The following is a 16,135-nucleotide window of genomic DNA, read 5'->3' as shown; positions in this document are numbered from 1 at the left end:
ATCATCAAGAAAACCATATTTGTAATAAGGTTAATTAAATTTGCTGCAATCTTGAGACAAGCATCCTGTCAGCCTGCCAGTAAATCTGGTCTAGCTTTATCAAGCTGAAGGGCACCCCCTCCTTCTCCTGGAACGAGGAGCTCATTGCCAGGGGACACACACAGGCTGGCAACAATAACTAATACGTTATGAGAGGTTAGACAAGTTTAAATAGAATTCGTCTCTGAACTGAAGGGCAAATTGTAAGAAATTTCTTTGTCTGCTGGTGATGCTGTTAAATTGAAAGCTCACTGGGAGGTTTGGTAGAAGCAACAATGGTTGAAATGACGGCCTGCTGTTCGGAGCAAGCATCCTGGCTCCACCGATGGTCCAGACATCTGCTAACAGCTCCTTGTCAGGTTCTGCCCCACACAGGGCACAAGAGCACTTTGCAACATTTAACTCATCAGAGTCTTCGAGCTCTACCCTGCGCTCTATATCAAGAATGTTTATGTAATAAAACCACGCTAATTAAACATTTCAAAGGGAAACATTATTTTAGCACTAATTAGATATGATTACTGTTTTTTTTTTTCCCTATGCCATGGCTGGGCTGCACTAAGCACCTTCATTTTCTTCCTGCAATTTTATAACCAAGTCTTACCAAATAATGCGTGCTATCCTGTCTGATGGTATTCATTCCAGTATGTTGACAAGTTCAAAAACCTTTGCCAAATTTAAGAAGATTTAAACAAAGAACAACAACAACAACAACAACAGTATATTGAATGTATTTGTCTTGATAGAAGAGCATGTTGAGTTATGTCCCACTTACGATTTTGTGAGACACTTTACAGGTGATGTTCTGTTATTTTTTGTTTCAGACCTGTAAGTTTGGTAGAGGCCACCTGTATCTCTATTTCACAGGTGAGGGAATCCAAGGCACGGATAGGATGAGCAGGTCTGGGGCAGAGCAAGACTGGCTCACATGTGCAGCTCAGCGCTTCCTTTCTGGGAGGCATCCCTTTACAAGAGCTACCAAAGTACTTTTGCCCAAGGTAGTTAAATTCCGCCAGATAAAAACTCATAAAATGTACGTGAAAGTCATGCTGGATTGGTAATAAATACAAGACTTTTAAAATCAATGACATATGACATGCTGTGATACACTTTTAGCTAATGACCACAACAATCTTTGAAATCTGAAAAAAACTGGTTTTACCCAGGCGTATGACAACTTACATCTTTATTTATGTATGTAGTATATTAATGGAAGCCTAAAGAAATTTAAAAACATTCAAGAGAAGATTTTTACAGAGTACAAAATGCTTGTATGTTGAGAAACAGGTCAGTTGAAAGCCTTTCAGTGATAGAGGAAAACTGAGAGTTTTAAATGTTAGAATATTTCTCAATGTATTCAATGAGATGATACATTTCCTAGCTTCTTAAAGCTATTTATGATTAAGAATAAAGCACAGGGGAATATATATCAACCGGTATTATGATAGAATGAATATATATTATTTTGTGTGGTCTTGAGTAATGGTAAGCTTATTTTTTACCTCTTTCCTCAAGTTCTATGAAATCATACTTTTTTAAGAAATACAGAAATTGATTCTCAGCAGTCCTAATTAAAGAGAACTTCAATGAGAAACTTCAGCCCAAGCTTGAGGGCATAGCAGTAGCTGGAGAGCATTGTGTTCCTTCCGCTGTTTGAGTAGCTCAGGAAGGAGTTGCCTTTCAAACAGCAAGCAGCTCACATGATGCCCTCAGGATACCACTGTCACGTCAGAACTTTCTTACCACACAGCGCATATCGTCGTCATCACCACCAAGGAGCTAAAGTTTTAACAAATATATCAGATGTATTTTTCCTCAATTATAATTACACAGTTGAAATTATGGCTATGATTTTTACCAATAACACCCCAATAAAAATAGGTGAGGCACTACCTCATTAAGTCAGTATACCTAAATTTAATGACAATTTCCACAACTGTAGGATTTCTTTTTCATGAATTATGGATTCGTTATGTACACCTTCACAGATATCTTTAAAACTTGGAATAGGAAACTACAGAAAGATAAAAATACTTTCTAGATTAGAATGTTCCTCTCTCCTCCACCAATCAGGTCTCATTCCCGATTTTTTCATTGCTATTAATATCCCTATCTTTCCAATCTGCCATGACTCTAAACATGGCATCTCCTTTTAGTTCTCAATGTCCTTTGACATTTGCATCTAATACATTACTAAATTATATGATTTTTTTCTCTGTGATGTTGTACAGTGATCTCCCCTGCTATTCCACTGACACTACTTTTATACAGACCCTGTTCACCTCCCTCCAGTACATTGTGTTACAAATAGTCTTCCTTCTTAATTCTCTTTACATTCGTCTCTCATGCAGGATATTTCATGATATCTTCCTAAAACAAGACCGTTGCTTTGTTGATTTTTTTTGTTCGAGAACTTTCTTCCTTCCCACTAAGACCTTGCCTTTACCAACAAGCTTGCCACAACTCTGTTTCAGCCATGGCTCCAGAGCCTCTCAGTTACTGTGTCCAGAAGCTATGTATGATTCAGCCCTGATTTTACTTAGTGTCTGTGCTTCATGCTAGATGTTGACTATTTCTCTTTTTTAAATTTTTCATTTCTTTTGGCTTTTGAGACAACATTAAACTGACTTTTCCTCCATCTTTTTACCTACCCAGTATTAATATCCTTAATAGCATCGTCTTCCCCTGCCCATCCCTGAAATGGTGGCTTTCTTGTAGCTTATTTGGCATTTTCCCTCTTAGTCAGCTTTCTTTGAGTCATTTTGTTGACATCAATGGCTTTGACTATCACCTAAATGTCGGTGGTCACTAAATTTTTATCTTTAGCCCATGAACTCGTCTATTACAACTACTTACTGAACATCTGCCCTTGAAGGTACCATGAATACCTCAGTTTTACATTTGCAAGTTGACATCATTTTCCCCAGATCTTTTCTTGCTTCTGTAGTATACATCGTTGTGAATGAACTCATTACTTCTGCATTAGGGTGAGTCAGAACCCGAGAATCTTCCTAGATTGCTCATCACACAAATATTTATTTAGCACCTACTGTCAGGTGGGCATTGCTTTAGGCATTGAGGATACAACAGTGGAGTAAACAGACAAAAATTCATGGTTGCATGAAGTATTCACTCTTCATGTAGAAGAAGAACCTAAAATAACAGACATATACAGTATAATAATAATAATTACAATAGTTTCTAAGTTTATTGGGATATAATTGATATATATTTGCACATATTCAAAGTGTACAATTTGGTAAGTATTGATATATGTATACGTCCCCCGAACAGTCACCCCAATCAAGATAGTGAATATGCCATCACCCCCCAAAGTTTTCTCATGTCTTTATCTACTGTCATTATAAATTAGTTTGCATCATCCAGAATTTTATACAAATGGAATCATCCATTATATACACTTTTTTCTTTGGTCTGGTTTCTTTAACTTGTCATAATTATTTAGATTTATCCATGTTATCATGTGTATCAACAGTTCACTCCTTATTATTACTGAGTAGTATTCATTGTACGTATATACATAGTTTATTTAGTCACCTGTTGATAGATGCTGAATTGTTGCCAGTTTGACTGTTACCTGTAAGGCTGCTATTAGCATTCATGTCTATGTATTTTATGGCCATTTTTAATGTGTCTGGAGTAAACACCTTGAAGTGGAATGACTGGATCACAGGGTAGATGTGTATTTAACTTTTTAAGAAACTAGCATTGTTTTCCCACCAGCAGCGTAGAGGAGCCCCACTTCCTGCACATCCTCACCACAACTTGGTGTGGTTGGTCTTTTTAATGTTAGTAGTTACATCTCACAGTGGTTAACTTATATTTACCAAATGACTAATGATATGAGGAATATTTTCATGTGCCTGTTTACTATCTTCATATCTTCATGGCGAAATGTCTGTTCATATCTCTTGACCATGTTTAAACTGGGTTATCTGATTTTTTTATTATTGAGTTTCGAGAGTCTCATATATTCTGGATACAGATCCTTCATCAGTATATTGATTTGGAAATATTTTCTTGTGGCGTATGACTTGACTGTTTATTCTTTAAAAAGTGTATTTTGAAGAATTAAAATTTTTTATTTTTGATGAAGTCAGCCTATTTTTTTCTTCTGTGGATTATGCTTTTGGTTTTGTACCTAAGGAATATTTGCCTAACCCAAAGTCATAAAGATTTTTTTTCTATGTATTCTTCTAGAAGTTCTATAGATTTAAGGTTTATGTTTAGGTCTATGGCCCATTTTGAGTTGATACTGTAAATGGTGCAAGTTATGGACTAAAGTTTTTTTCCCACATGGATGCCCACTTGTTCTAGCACCAATCTTTGAAAAGGCTATATACTTTCTCCACTGAATTTCCATTTTGCACTTCTGTCAAAAATCAATTTTCCATATATCTGTAGGTCAATTTCCAAACTCTCTGTGATGTTCCATTGATCTATTTGTCCCTCGTTGTGCCAGTACCATACTTTTTTTTTTTTTTAATTGCTGTCGCTTTATAGTATGACTTGAAATCAGGTCAGGTTAGTACACAAACTTTGTAAGTTTTTTTCCTTTAAGGTGTATGACTATTCCAGTACCTTGCATTTCTTCTCAATTTTAGAAGGAATTGGTCCATTTCTACAAAAAAAAAAAAAAGCCTTCTGGGATTTTGATTGAAATTATGTTGCAATTGTTCTTTGTAATCTGTAGAATGATTTGAGAAGAACTGACATCTTAACGATATTGGGTTTTTAGCAATGAATGAAGTATATACCTTTCCATTTATGTGCATCTTCTTTATCTTGGGAATGATTATAATATTCAGTGTGTAGGTACTGCAGTTACTTTTCAGGTGAATCCATATTTTATCATTTTGATGCTATTATAAATGATATTGTATTTTAAATTTCAATTTCTGAATTTTCATTTTTGGTATAGCATACAATTGATTTTTGTGTATTGCTTTTATATTCTGCAACCCTCCCAACTCATTAGTTTTAGTAACTTTATTGGGAATTCAATTAGATTTTCTAATATATACAATTATATTGTCAGTGAATAAAGACAGTATTGCTTATCGCTTTCATATCTAGCTGCCTTTTATTGCTTTTTCTGCTTGTTGCACTCCAGTACAACCTCCAATACAAGGTTGAAAGAAATTGTGATAGTGGACGCCTTGTCTTATTCCTGATCTTAGGAATTTATTCTTTCTTATTTAAGTATGATGCTACCTCCTAGTTTTTTTTGGTAGATGTTCTTTATCATGTTGAGAAAGTCCTTTGTATTTCTAGTATACTGAGCATCTTCATGAAGAGTAGATGTTGGACTTTTAAATACATTTTCTCTATCTACTGATATGATCACATAGTTTGTTACAATTTTTGTATTTTGTATTTTGTATTCTGTATGTTTCTTGTAAGTCTTTGTCTGGTTTAATATCAGGATATGTTGCCCTCATAGAATGACTTGAGAGGTATTCTTTCCTTTTCAACTTTGTGTAAGAGCTTGCAGAGAAATTAATTTATCTATATAATGTTTGGTAGAATTTACCAGTGAAGCAAGATGGGCCTAGATTTTTCTTTGTGGAAAGGGTTTCATTTTGTTTTGTTTTTGTAACTACAATCTCATTTAAAAAATAAACATAAAGTTATTTGTGTTACCTATTTTTTTCTTGAGTGAGCATTGGTAATTTGTATCTTTTAGTGAGTATGTCTGTTTTGTACAAGTTGTGAAATTTGTTGCCATAAAGTTGATTATAATATAATCATTTTAACATTTGAAGACTCTCAAGTGATGTCATTTTTCTCATTCCTCATATTGGTTATTTGTGTCTTCTTTCTCTCTCTTTTCTTTTTCTGATCAGACAGCTAAAGATTTATCAATTTTATTGGTCTTCTCAAAGAACCAGATTTTGTTCGCATTAATTTTATCTACTGATATTTTATTTTTTATCTCACTTAAATAATCCTTCTGCTTGAATGGTTTCCTTTAAAATTTCTGTGTGGTGTATCCTCTAGTGATTTTATTTTATTTTACTTTTTTACTTTTGTAATAGTATTTTCTACTTTCTATTTTACTTTTCTTTTTGAAAGATATTTTTGCTGGGTATAGAATTCAAGGTTGTCAATTATTTTCTTTCTTTTATCTGTAGGTTTATACTTTTCATCAATTCAAAATTTTTCATACCATTATTTCTTCAAACATTGTTTTCCTGTCCTCACCTGCTTTACCCCATGTGCACATATATCAGAATGTGCAGTTCCTGGAGTTGTCCCACAACTCACTGATTCTCTGTTGTTCCCTAGAAACATTGTAGTTTTATTATCTAGAAGGTAGGTTTGGATCTTTTTTGTATTTTCCATGTCTTTGGTTAATATTTTCTATCTTTCACCTAGGTTTTTGATTGTACAGAATGAAATTAAATAACTAACAATTATTATTCAACATTTCTGCTATTTCTAACATCTCTGTCAGTTTGGGGTCAGTTTTGAGTGATTGACTTTTCTTCTAATTGTGGTTCATATTTTCCTGCTTCTTTATGTACCTGGTAATTTTTTATAGGATGCCAAATTTTGTAAAGTTTACCTCATTGGATCCTGGATATTTTTGTACTCCTATAAATACTTTTTAGCTATTTTCTAGAACTCAGTGGAAACAGATCAATACTTTTAGGTCTTGCTTTTATGGTTTATTAGGTGGGAACCAAACTGGCATTTTTTTCTAGAGTCACTTTTTCCCTACTCTGAAGGCAAGGCACTTCTGAGTACTTAACATAGTTCTGTGAATTGTGAGTCTTTCCTTCCCAGTGAGGGTGATGAAAATAGGCCCTATGCCTAGCTTGTGTGAAACTTAAGTTACGATTTCCTCTAATTTTGGTTCTTTTTCTAGCTATGGGCAGTTTCCTCACACATATACTGATCTCTGCTGAATGCTTGAGGGGAAGCCTCTAAATCTCCCAAATTCTCTGTGCAGCTCTTTTCTCTAAGAATTGGTCATATGAATCCTGACTGCCTTTGTCTTCTTGGATTCATTTCTGTCTCGTTAACTCAGGGAATCTGTCAGACCCACCTGAACTCCCTTTTCCTGAGCAACAGCCTGCAAAATCTCTCAAGAGAGTAACCTAATTTTACTTGTTTCTCAATAATCAATATCCTCTGTTGCCTGGTGTCTAATATTTTACAAAGTATTGTTTCACGTATTTTGCTAATTTTTTGTTGTTGTTTCTGGTAGAATAGTAAATCCAGTCCCTCCTACTCCACCTTGGCCCCAGTGATGTGTGTTTTAAATGAAAAATACAAATACGTAAGTGAGTAGATAAAGTGAATGTTGATGAGAATCAAAGTTAATAGATTTGTCAAGGATTAGAGAAGGTGTCTTTATCAAGCACCCTCTCCACCAGCTTCCCATTATAGAGGAGAAAAAGGAAATAAAGAAGATGATATTTCTGTATACCCCTATTAATACTACTAGCAACAAACCTTTGGACATAGTCTGGAACAGATCTACTGTAATCCGTATTTTATACCTCATTAGAGGCTTGCCACTTTAGCTCATGTGTGCAGCAACCAGTACCCTGCATCTCCTTTCTGTATTTTGGGGGCTCAGTGTTACAGGTATCCTTGGCTTAAATTCAGTCCCAAGAGCTGGAATGGAGAAAGCAGCTGGAGAGGAGAGGCAGCTCTGTGTATTCTGTCCCCTGGCTTCTTCTCTCCGACCCTGTACTAGCGAGCACCTGCTGTACATTTAATGTCTCTCTGTTCCTGGGAAAAGCCTCCTTTTGTTGAGCGTGGTAGTTCCTTTTTCTAAGTGGGAAATAGTAGAATAAGGAGAAATTTTCTATATTTCTCAAAATTTAATTCAAAGGGGAGTGCGTAAAAGGGGAAATATAAAGTCAAATCTGGTTAATTTGATCCCAGATATTTTACTATTAAGAAAATTCTAGCAGATTTTGGCGGGGAGTGATAGAATGTGCATTTAGCATGCATGAGGTATTGGGTTCAATCCCCAGCACCTCCATTAAAAAAATAAATAAATAAACTTAATTACCTACCCCCTTCCCACAAAAAGAAACTTCTAACAGACTTTAAATGCTTACCTCATTTTATAATTGAGAATTCCTTTCCATTCAAAAAATCCACCATACCTAAATATAAACATGATTCAGCCAGTGATTAATTCAACAGTTTGGGTAATTACATTCCCCAGCCTCCTGAAAACTATACTAACTTGTCTTTTATCAGATTTCAGACCCTAATAGCCCACATTTTTATTACCACCTGTTTACATTGTTACTAGAATTTGGGGCATATGGCACATTGATGTATTCATGTAAATAATAAATAATCAAACAGACCAGTTTATAGTATTTGAGAAAAAAAAGACTCTGTTATTCAAATAGGTTTTATAAAATCTGTTCCATTTGTTTGTATTAGCATTAACTAGTGTTACAGAAGGGAGTTGTCCTTTGGGACAGTGAGTGTCCTTTCTCAATGGGCAGGGGGTCATTTGGCTCCTGAAGAATTATTCCAACCATTTTACAATAAAAGAGACCGTACTGGACAAAAGAGATGGTATAATCTAGTATTCTTTCTTAGTCAGAATCTTTCTTTGTAACCACAGGTAATATTATTAATAAACTTGTGTACTTGTTATCAACCTATGCACATATTTAGATGTGAAAACCTTCTAATTCTCTTTCAATATATCCACCATCTTTCATTACCTGAGTACAGTCCCCAGCCGTTTTTTCCTTAAAACTTCTTGCTGACAGATTTTTCCTTCATTTAATAATACTTTGCAACACTTTGGATATAAATATGTTTCACCTGGTAAGCCATTTTAATAGCAACCTGAATTAAATCATGTAGGAGAAGAAAGATTTCAAAGGAGGTTTAAAACACTCCATATATACCTTGTTTTTTAGCGTTGAAGAGAAATCTTTGCAGAAAGGTTTCAGAGTCATTTATAAAGTTTTGGCAAGGTGTATCTTTTTTCCCAGAACATTCTGATGGGTTTATATTTATTCTTCTATTTCTGATCCGGAAATACTTAATGCATATGCTCTGTCCTTTCTTTTGAGGATTAGTGATTAAAAAAAAAACTGTCTTTAAAAAATATGGGTGATTTGATAGAAATATAGTTATCTGCTACTCAGAGTGTTAGGATATTTAGTTCAGTTTTTCTACAAATTTAACTGAAAATTTTGAAGCTGATTTCAGTTGGTATTAAGCAACCTCAGTTTTTTAAAAAAGAGATTTTGGTTGCATCTGTGCATTTTTTGGAAAGGTAGAAGAGTTATTCTGACTTTCTGTTAAATATCAGCAATGAATTATAGACTATTTAGTAGTGGGTACTCACATTGTTGAAAAAATTTTAAGATCTTTTATTATTAAGGAGGAAGAGTTTGTTACCTGTCTTTGTGGTGCAGATTACGAGGTTTAATCTTTTTTCTCAAAACAGAAAACTCTCAAACCAATAACTTTTTTTGATAATATCTGAATATGTATAAAAACATCTCATGATTCAGAACTGGGCTATAAAATGAAACTATACTGAAATGGCATTGGTTTCTTAGTTAAGAGAAATCATTGGGATAAGCATTACCTATATGATCGCAGTCTATCTATAAGGGTAAATATGATCAAATCTACATGCCATTTTTGGAAAAATGCTTTTTTTTCTCATTTCCATTCTTAGTGCATGCCAGTTCTCTAGGCATGTGTTACTCATCACCCCTTTATGAAAAAAGCTTTGGCCAATTCACATATCCTTCTTAACAAAACCTTTTTTTCTGAACACCACTCCCTCTCTTACTCTCTGCTAACATGCTCACTGCATCCCTAACCCTACAGCTTCCCATCAATGACAGCATCTGTATGATTAGGACCAGAAATGCCAACCAGCCAGCACTGACCTGCGCTGTAAGACCATCCATTACTTTGGACTCTTTATCCTTGAAAAGCACTTAAGTAATGTGCATTATGGTATAGGTTTTTCTATATTTTGTTTTCACAACCAGGGTGAATTTGCTCATAGAAGTTAAGAAGTAAGTTGTTTATTCAGAAAACAAACCCTGTTAAATGGAATTTACATCACCTCAGTAATGGTCTGAAGGCTGTGGTGTTTTCTTTTCAGTTTGGATTCTAATTGTGGAGCATGTATTCATTTATGTTTCCAAAGGAAAGCATTCTCTGATCCAGGCAGAGGCAGGCAGGCAGTGCACTCCTGTGTCCCACAAGGGTTGCCTTAGACCTCACTTCTTAGCACCCGAAGCAGTCTCCCTAAGGCACATTCCATTGGCTAAAAAGAATCACCCTTTGAGCCGAATTTGAAATGCTCCAACTTCAAATATGGGCGCATAGAGAGCCAGTGTCCTCTAAAAGATGAAAAATTACAGTGTGTCTTTAAATATAAAATTGTTCAAAACAGCAAGATTGAGATGGTCCTTTTTTTTTCTTTTTTTTTTTTTTTTTGAAAAACCAACAAACAAGAAACAGTTTTGTGGGCTAACCACAGAAACAGGTTCTAAATACATTAAAATATTTTATCCCATTATTTGTTTTGACCAATTGACCACAATATTAAAAATTCAATCATGGAGCAGCTGACAAGTGCAGTTGCCTAATTTTATTTAAGAGTTTTTTTCCTTTTTCCATTTTTCCATCCTGTTAACGCTGCTGCCTGTGCCCAGACAGTAATGGGCTTCTTGTATGCCCACGACTGTTATGATCATGTAAATTTATTGGTGCTTAGAAGAAGCGAGCTATTAAAACATTACAACAGCCATTACAGCCGGGCTCGTGTTGGCTTTCGCTCCCAATGAACATATGCTTCCGAGTGAATGCCTAAACTCTTATTTATGGATTTAATTTAATATGCGGAAAGAATTCAAAATTAAATTTTGTGTCTGCCTCCAGAGAGTGTCAGTGTATAATAACATGGTAATTTTTACACATCTTTATGAGAAATGGGAAAATTAATTCTTTCTGACAAGTTGTAATTATTCGACTTGGAACAGTTGCAGCTGAGCAGTTTGCATGCCTGTTGTCGGGTGTTTCGCAGTGTAAGGGGAAAACTCAGGGATGGAGATATATTGTGCATCTGAGAGTTTCTAATAGCTTCTGACATTCTAGCCTTGCATATTATCAGGGTGCTGTTTAAGGAGTCGAGATATAATCTATTACGTTGCCTGGGACACACACAGATGCAATAGCTGGGACATCCTACAGCAGCTCTTTAAATGTGGGGAGTATCTCTGGGATCATCCCGTGGATGTAAGCGGCTGAAACTGATGTGACACACTTTTATGTGTCTTAAGTGTTCCTCTTATTGTCTGCTCTTTCCCCTGCGCGTACTTAGAACAGAAGGTCATTTCCTACAAGCAGAATTTTAGACCGGTGTTTTTAAGAGGGAATGTTTAAAATGAAAATGTATGTTTTCTTACCTGTCCTGCAAACAGGTTTCCCCACCCCAACCCCCCACGCACACAAATGCTTCCATAACGAATGCCCACTATCCACCTACTCTTTAGATTCGATGTTTAAGAGTTCGTGAAATTGTATGACTAATTTAACGCACAACTAAACCCAAACACCACTGGCTACATTAGCTAAGAAAATATGGAACATGCTGTATGTGAAGAGACAGTACTCTGATTGACAGGCCAGCCTGGAGGGGAGTGGTGTCATCTCTGTGTGTAGGATCAGTGTAGTCTCTGCAAAATAAATGCAGACTTACAGTGTAAGGAAGTGTTAGCAGATGAACATGAGAAAAACTCAATTGTCAAAAGCAAGCACATTTCCTTTTTTGCTTTGGTACTTCTGCTCCAGAACACAGGGATAAACAAATGGTATGCCTCTGTGGTCTCAGTTGTTATACTGAAACTTACTCTGACATTATTTTAAGTGGCAAGGCTATACTAAAGGTATATATTTAAGAATGAGATGTAAAGCAGTTGCCTCCAGAATAACATGATGCCTTTCGCATGTCCAGGCGAGAGTCCTGCCAAGCTTCTAAGCGGGCGATTGCATTGTCCTGTGCACGTATTTCTTACAGGTGCCACTAGCTACCAGTCTCTCTGCTGTCCATCCAGAGCTGCCCAGGAGTGGGCAATCTCTCATCCAAGAGATGCTGCATCCCACCATTGGTGGTGAATTTGATCTTCTCTAGTTAAAAGGCACAAACCACATCATGATCCTGGATGGAGACAACTTTGGAATTTACACATTTTCTTTTCACTCATTCTTGCAAATCTGCACTCGTGCATTCTCACATTGTGATGTAAGATCAAGAAATATGATGTTTGCGGGTTGGAAATTTATGCATGATAGTTTGTCAGGACTGATGTTAAAAAGCTCTAGAACAGAGTTTCCCGACTTGTTGAAGGGAGATTGATACCGGATTCCTCCTCCAGACTTCCCGCACCTCCTCACTACAAGGCGCAGCAGAATCTCAGGAGAGGAGGTGCCCGGCGTAGACATGTTATTTTGCTTTGTTAGACCACATATGCCACTTATAATTGTCAGTAATGACTGCACTTATTTTGGTGTTTATTTAATAAATTAGCTTTCTTTTTCTATGTACTACAAACCCATAAAAAGGAGTTGGGTTTTGGAAACTGGAAGATCACTTTGAAATGCAAATAGTACACTTCATTCTTATCTGTTCTTATAAGACCCAGATACTTTAAAGTTCCAGACCTTTATTAGCCCTCTTCAGGAGTAAATGGTATTTTTGAAGTATAATGTAAGATTTTGAGTGATAGATCTAAAAGGATATTTATAGCAAAATAGACTTATTAAAACTCTAATTTATTTGAGGTAGAGTAACAAATTAAAGGCCCTCAGTCCATCTGAACGCGTCAGATAACACCCACATTTAGAAACAACCCCCAACAAACCAAAAGCAACTCTAGAAGCATAAGTAGGGGTTCTTTCCAAGCGTGGGCTTTGATGCTAAAGCAGCTTTTTGAAAACAGGTATAGCAAGTCACGCCTTGTGGATACGCTCACAGAGGGCCAGAGGGAGCCCCTGACCCGTCAGAGCTGTAGTCCCCACCTCCTCCCACTGCCGCGGGGGCTGAATCCCACTTGCAAGCTAGCAGCCCTTGGCCAAGCACTCTGCTTCCCCCACTCGTTTAATTTAGTCATTCACTGCCCCTCTCTAAGACAGGCACTGTTAGAATTCCCTTTGCACAGAGGAAGACTTTCAGGGTTAGAGTGGTTAATAATTGCCAAGATCACAGAGCCAGTAATGGCTGAAAGTGAAACTGAAACCCATGTTTCACTGTAAGTCGCTCACTTCCTTTAGTTGAAAATGCTGCCCGCTCTCTCTCTAGGATAGCTATTAAAACAGAACGGAGAAGGGGTGAGAATCTGGACCTCTGTGGAGTGGACTGAAACAGAACGTACACCCAGGACTCTCCTCCACTGCGTCATCTCCCCTCTGATTTCCCCACTTCTTTTAAGGGTCTTCAGTCTCCCAGCCACCCAGGCTCCGCCCCTCAGCCCTCCCTGGTCCCTCTCTCTGGATCCCCCTGTTCTGTTCTGTCCTGTCCGTCACCGCCCTCTGATACTTCACCTTCCGTGTTTGTCTTAGGTGCTTCTTTCCTTTCCGCTCTTGTTTCTCCATCCTGCTTGGAACCCTGGTTAACTCCCACTAGGACTGTTTAAAATAGCCTTCTGTCTGCCAACAGTCTCTCCTCGACCAAGCTTTGGTCAGGCTTCTCTGAACACTCTTCTCCACCAGGCTCTGACGTTTGTGCTTCCATCTCTGCCTCTGCCTTGCCCAGGTTTAGCAAGAATCTTGCGGAGTCGGTTTAGCTGGAATCCCGCATCCTCGATATCTGCTCACCCTCCGTGTCTGCTCAGGGGCTTCCTCTCCCTCCATCCCCTACGCGACGTCTGACCACCTGCCTGCCTCCAGCAAGAGTCTTGTTGGGTTAGGTTGGTTTAGCCAGAAATCCCTCCTCACCTCTGATGTTTCCTCTCAGGAATTTTCCGTTCACTGACCCCCGACCCCTACCCAACTCCTTGGCTGTAAAGTCCCACTTTTCCTTTCTGTATTACGTCGGGTCCCATCTCTCCCTAATGCAAAATCCGGTTGTAGCACTGCGGTCCCTAGTCCTGCTGCCGTAGTTCCTGTGTGTGAAGTCAGCCTGCCCTTTAACAAGTGTAAGAATGAGTACTTTTTTTCTATAACACTTTCCAGTCTCTCATGACATTATTGGATAAACCATCCTCAAGTATACCTCTGACAGAGCCATTGCCTTTTTCAGAGACCTTTCGTGCTTCCACATCACCTACCAAATAAAATATAGGTTTTAGTGTCAGATTTCAGGCTGACTTCCCAGTAATCTGAACTGCGTACTTTGTGTTCTGACTATAGGAGACTGCCATTCTCTGGTCACACGTGGTTCATCCCAGTCTCTGCACCTTGGTTCCTCTTTTCCCCTCCACGGGGACTGCCTGTTTTCAGGCTCAGGAAATCTCTTTTAAGGTCCAGGCCATCTGCTGCTTTCTCTCTAAGCATCCCCAGATCCCATCCTGACGTCTGCCCTTCTGTCCTCTGAACCTCCAGACTACTGTTCTGTTGTAATGATTATTTGTGGTGTTTATTCACATTGTTATAAATCTCTGTCCTACCTCTCCAAGGTTAGTGGGACCTCAGGAAAGCAAGAAATGGTACTAATTTTCATTTATCTTTCCCAGAACACCAATGCATTCCACATGGTAGAAACTCAGTAATTGCTTACTGAATGTATAAAAACCTAATTCGCTAAAGGCCAACAACAGCAAGCCTGTGGTCCGACCAGATCGGATATATTGACTCATAGTGAGGGAGGGAATTCCAGAGAACCATGGAATTCCCTTGACGAGAGTTAGGAGGGAGCAGCTTTTGAGGCTCGGTTCTGCTGGAGGATTCTGAGGAGAATCTCAGGGAAGGAGGGGACGGTTTTGGACTGATTACTGTTTCTAAAGTGGGATTAGAAGTGGAAATTAACTAGGAGTTGGATGTTGTTAGGTTTTGACCAGCGCGGTTTAGCAGCAGTTGGGTACTCCTAATAAGAGATGAAAATAGCCAAGGGGATCTGGGGTGACTTCGGTAAAACTGAGAGGGGTTCTAATGGCGTTTTGCAGCTACTACATGGCCTTGGAAGAAAGAGTGTTTTCTGTTTTAAATATTTGGCTTTTTCTGTGTCTGTCCTCCAAGCCTGATTCATGGCAAGGCTTCCTTTCTCCTTTTCAGTCAGAGCTGATTTTCAGTCTTTCTGTTCAGGAGAGATTTTTTGACACTTATAAATAAATAAATTAACTAAAAAATACAGAGGAAAGATAATCTTATTTTTCTGGATTATTACTTAAATAGCTAGAACCTGAAACTAAAATTTTGGAAGAGTTGGGAGACTGGCACCCCCCCTGTGGTTGATAGTTAAAAGTGACTCTTACACACGTGTCTCACGCCAAGTGTTTGCACTTCTTACTTTTCCTTTGAGTGACTTTCGTTTTCTTGCACCACCAGATAATTCTGTATTTTTATTCAACTCTCCCATCTCTGGCTCATTGTTTATTCTTTAATTACAGATACGGAGCTATAGAAATGTGCTAAGAACCTTTTCACGATTTCTTCACTTTCTTGTCCATCTCCCTCCCTCTCAAGTGCCTTTGGTTTAATGGATCAGAAGTCAGCTTCTGTTATGTGTGTTTGTGGGTGTGTGGTGTGCATGACACACATTTACGCCCCCCCAAACACACACATATACACACACGAAAAAGGGGATATGAGACAATTTTTATTAAGGTTTTCTCTAGAGCAGAAACAAGTACAATCAATGTTAGAAATTCTTAAGCCATTTCTTCTGATCCTGCAATCTTTAAAATTAGGTTAGAACTCTCTATGGTGGGCTTTTTCATGTCGTCAGACACTGTACTCTGTGCTGTAGAATTTCTCATGGTGGTGAGTTTTAAAAGGTACCAGATTCCATCCATTCCAGTATACTTTCCCTCATTCCTTCTGAGTGAACCCACTAATAAAACCCTAAAAATTTATTATTTTTTCTTTAAATGGATACCACAGCTGAAATCGTGTATTATTT

General features: G+C 37.6%; 1 protein-coding gene and 1 long non-coding RNA gene across 5 annotated transcripts in view; one reads left to right on the top strand and one right to left on the bottom strand.

Annotated features, from left to right (window-relative positions):
* The window catches only part of SOX5 (SRY-box transcription factor 5), an 899,287-nt gene that overhangs the window by 365,187 nt on the left and 517,965 nt on the right, over positions 1 to 16,135 (top strand). The gene's annotated exons all lie outside the window — the stretch shown is intronic.
* On the bottom strand, positions 2,540 to 14,194 carry LOC116150335 (uncharacterized). The gene is made up of 3 exons (XR_004134032.2): positions 13,621 to 14,194; positions 8,139 to 8,186; positions 2,540 to 3,192 (listed from the first exon to the last, which is right to left on the bottom strand). It is a non-coding gene; the product is annotated as an uncharacterized LOC116150335 (long non-coding RNA).

This window comes from Camelus dromedarius, chromosome 25 (assembly GCF_036321535.1).
Source record: "Camelus dromedarius isolate mCamDro1 chromosome 25, mCamDro1.pat, whole genome shotgun sequence".
Taxonomy (NCBI): domain Eukaryota; kingdom Metazoa; phylum Chordata; class Mammalia; order Artiodactyla; family Camelidae; genus Camelus; species Camelus dromedarius.
Note: the sequence above shows the minus strand (reverse complement) of the source record. Positions and strands in the feature narration are given on the sequence as shown.